Raw genomic sequence first — 4,435 nt, forward strand, 5'->3', positions numbered from 1 at the left:
GGCAGTTCTACTCTGTCACATGAAATCTCTGGGCTTAAAAAAAACCCAAAACACACAGCATAAAATATTATACTCCTCAAAACTTCTCATTTTCTGTGGGAAATATTCTCATATGCATTTGGTTTAGTATATGAGGGTGAGTCAAAAATTATCCACACTCTAGCTATACAGTTTATTTTATTCAACTTTTTGTTGTTTTGTACCATTGAATTACTACCGACTCATAGTGACCTTTTGCACAATAGAGAGAAACATTGCCTGGTCCTGCACAAACTTCACAATCATTGCTACATTTGAGCCCATTGCTGCTGCCACTGTACCAATACATCTCATTTGGGGGTTTTCCTCTTTTTCTCTGACCCTTCACTTTACCAAACATGATATACTTCTCCAGGGGTTGGTCCCTGGAGTATAAGAGACAAAGTCTGTCCAGCCTGACTTCCAAGGAGATTTCTGGTTGTACTTCTTCCAACTCAGATTGGTTTGCTGTTGTGGCAGGTCATGATATTTTTAATATTCTCCTCCATTACCATAACGTGAATGCATCAGTTCTTCAACAGTCTTCCTTATTCACTGTCCAACTTTCATATGCATTTGAGATTATTGAAAATACTATTGCTGGGGCAGGTGCACCTTTATCCTCAAACTACGTCTTTGCTCTTCAACACTATAAACAGGTCTTGTGCAGCAAATCTGCCTAATACAATATGTTGTTTGATTTCTTGACTGCTGCTTCCAAGACTGTTTATGGTTGATCTGCACAAAATTAAGCCTTTGACAACTTCAAACTTTTCTCTATTTATCTCCTTGTTGTTTATTGGTCCAGTGGTGAGGATTCTTTTTTTTTTTTTTTTTACTTTACATTGATGTGTAACCCTATCCAAAGGCTGTGGTCTTTGATAATCATCAGTAAGTATTTTAAGTCCTCCACACTTTCAACGAGCAAGGTTGTATTATCTGCATATCTCAGGTTGTTAATGAATATTTGCCCAATCCTGATGTCGTGTTTTTCTTCATGTAATCCAGGTTCTCTGAATATTTGCTCAGCATACTAATTAAATAGGTATGGTGAAAAAATAAACCCTGGTGTACACCATTCCTAATTTTAAATGATTCAGTCTTCCCTTGTTCTGTCTGAACAAATGCATCTTGGCATACAGGTTCCTCATGAGCACAATTAAGTGTTCTGGAATACTCATTCTACACAATTTTTTCATAGCTTTTCATGATCCACACAATCAAAAGTTTCTGCATAGTCAATAAAGCATCTTTTTGTTATAGTCTATAGGCATCTTTTAAGTATTTTCTGCTTTCAGCCAAGATTCATCTGACCTCAGCAGTGGTATCTCTTGTTCCATGTTCTCTTCTGAATCTAGCTTGAACCTCTGGAAGTTCTCTGTCAATGTATGGTTCCAGCCATTTTTGTATTATCTTTGGCAAAATTTCACTTGCATGTGATATTAATGATATTGCCTGATGGTTTCCATGGATGGGTCACCATTTCAAAGAGGAACTCTTTGAAGGAGTTCTCCTTTCAGGAGGAGAGAGCATCAGAGTTCCTCTTTGAAATCTTGATCTCTTTCAGTCAGTTGGCAAGGTCTTCCAAATTTCTTGGCATAGATAAGTGAGCAATGCCTTCAAAGTATCTTGGAGTTCTTCCTTCAGTATCATTGGCTCTTGATCATATGCTGCCTCTTCTACCTTTTGATACAGTGACTCTGTGTATTCCTTCCAACTTCCTTTGATGTTTTCTGCATCATTCAATATTTTTTCCCAAAGAATCCTTCAATATTTCAAGTTGAGGCCTGACACTTTTCTTCAGATTCTTCAGCTTGAGAAATGCTAAGCATGTTCTTCCTTTTTGTTTTTCTAACTCTAAGTCTTTGCACATTTTTAAAATAATATTTGACTTTTTATTCCTGAGTTGACCTTTAAAATTTTCTGTTCAGCCCTGTACTTCCTTTGTTCTTCCATTTGCTTTAACATCTCTATGCTGGAGAGCAAGTTTCAGAGTTTCTTTGGACATCCATTTTGATCTTTTCCTTCCTCTATGTTTTCTTAACAATATTTGCTTTCTTTCTGTATATTGTGCTTGATGTCATCCCACAACTCTTCTGATCTTTGATCTTTAGTGTCTATTGCAATAAATCTGTTCTTGAGATAATCTCTAAATCCAGGTGGGATATATTCAAGGTCATATTTTGGTACTCATGGCCTTGTTTTAATTTTCTTGAGCTTCAGCCTGAATTTGCTTGTGAACAATTGATTGCCTCTTCGAAAGTCTGCCCATGACCTTGTTTTGGCTATGATATAGAGCTTTTTACCACCTCTTTCCACAGATGTAGTCAATTTGATTTCTATCTGTTGAGGTTCATGTGTAGAATCATCTTTTATGTTGTTTTTAAAAAAGGTATTTGTAATGAAGAAATCATTGGTTTTGAGAATTCTATTGTGGGATCACCAGTATCATTACTATGACCAAAGCTGTATTTTCCAACTATTGATCCTTTGACTTTGTTTCCAACATTTGCTTTCCAATCACCAGTAATTATCAACATATCTTAATTGCATGTTTGACCAATTTCAGACTGTTGTTGTTGTTGTTAGGTGCCATCAAGTCGGCATCGACTCATAGTGACCCTATACACAGCAGAATGAAACAATATCTGATCCTGGGTGAACCTCCCTACTGTTGCCACACTTGAGTCCATCGATGATGTCACCTGGCCAATCCATCTCATTGGGGGTCTTCCTCTTTTTCTCTGACCTCCATCTTACCAAACATGATATCTTTCTCTAGTAACTGTTGCCTCCTTACAATATGTCCAAAGTACGAGAGACGAAGTTTGGTCATTTTGGCCTCTAAGGAGCACTCTGGCTGCACTTCTTCCAAAACAGATCTATTGGCTCTTTTGGCAGCCCATGGCACTTTTAGTATTCTCCTCCAACACCATAATTCAAAGGCATCAATTCTTCTACAATCTTCCTTATTTCACTGTCCAGCTTTCACATCCATATGAGGTTATTGAAAATACCATGGCTTGGGTCAGACGCATCTTAGTCCTCAAGCTGAAATCTTTGCTCTTCAACACTTTAAAAAGTTCCTGTGCAGTAGATTTGCCTAATGCAATATGTTTGTTGTCTGATCTCTTGACTGCTGCTTCGTGAGTGTTGATAGTTGATCCAAGAAGAATGAAGTCTTGACAATTTCAGTCTTTTCTCTGTTGATAAGAATGTTGTTTATTAGTCCAGTGGTGAGGATTTTTGTTTTCTTGACATTGAGATGTAATCCATACCTAAGGCTGTGCTCTTTGATCTTCATCAATAAATGTTTTAAATTCTCTTCACTTTCGGCAAGCAAGGTTGTATCATCTGCATATTGCAGGTTGTTAAGGAGTCTTCCTCCAATCCTGATACCAAGTTTTTCTTCATATAACCCAGCTTCTCGTATTATTTGTTCAGCATACAGGTTGAATAAGTATGGAGAAAGACTACAACCTTGTTGCACACCTTTCTTAATTTTAAAACATTGAGTGTTTCCCATGCTCTGTTTGAACAACTGCTTCTTGGTCCAGGTACAGATTCCTCATGAATACAATGAAATGTTCTGGAATACTCATGCTTCTCAATGTTGTCCATAGTTTGTCTTGATCCACAAAATCGAAAGCCTTTGCGTAGTAAATAAAGCACAGATAAACATCTTTCTGATATTCTCTGTTTTCAGCCAAGATCCATCGGACATCAGCAATGATATCTCTCGTTCCATGGCCTCTTTTTAATACAGCTTGAACCTCTGGAAGTTCTCTGTCAATGTATGATTGTAGCCTTTTCTGTATTACCTTTAGCAAAATTTTATTTGCATGGGATATCAAAGAGATTGTTCGATGCTTTCTGCATTCCGTTGTGTCACCTCTCTTTGGAATGGGCACAAATAGGGATCTCTTCCAATCAGTTGACCAGATAGTTGTCCTCCAAATTTCTTGACATAGCTAAGTGAATGCCTCCTGTGCTGCCTCACTTTCTTGAAAGATTTCAATTTTTGTTCCATCAATTTCTGGTACCTTGTTCTTTGCCAATTCTTTCAATGCACCTTGTTCTTCCTTCCTGAGTATCATTGGCTTTTGATCATATGGTACCTCTTGAAATTGTTGAACATTAACCATTTCCTTTTGGTACAGTGACTCTGTGTATTCCTTCCATCTTCTCTGGATGCTTTCTGCCTCATTCAATAATTTACCCAGAGAATCTTTCAATAATGAAGTCGAGGCTTAAATTTTTTTCTTTAGTTCTCCCAGCTTGAGAAATACTGACCGTGTTCTTCCTTTTTGGTTTTCTGATTCCAAATCTTTGCACATTTTATTATAATATTTGGCTTTGTCTTCTTGAGCTGATCTTTGAAATTTTCTGTTCAGGTTTTGGACCTCCTCATTTCTTC

Source organism: Chrysochloris asiatica, unplaced genomic scaffold (assembly GCF_000296735.1).
Source record: "Chrysochloris asiatica unplaced genomic scaffold, ChrAsi1.0 scaffold00325, whole genome shotgun sequence".
Classification (NCBI taxonomy): domain Eukaryota; kingdom Metazoa; phylum Chordata; class Mammalia; order Afrosoricida; family Chrysochloridae; genus Chrysochloris; species Chrysochloris asiatica.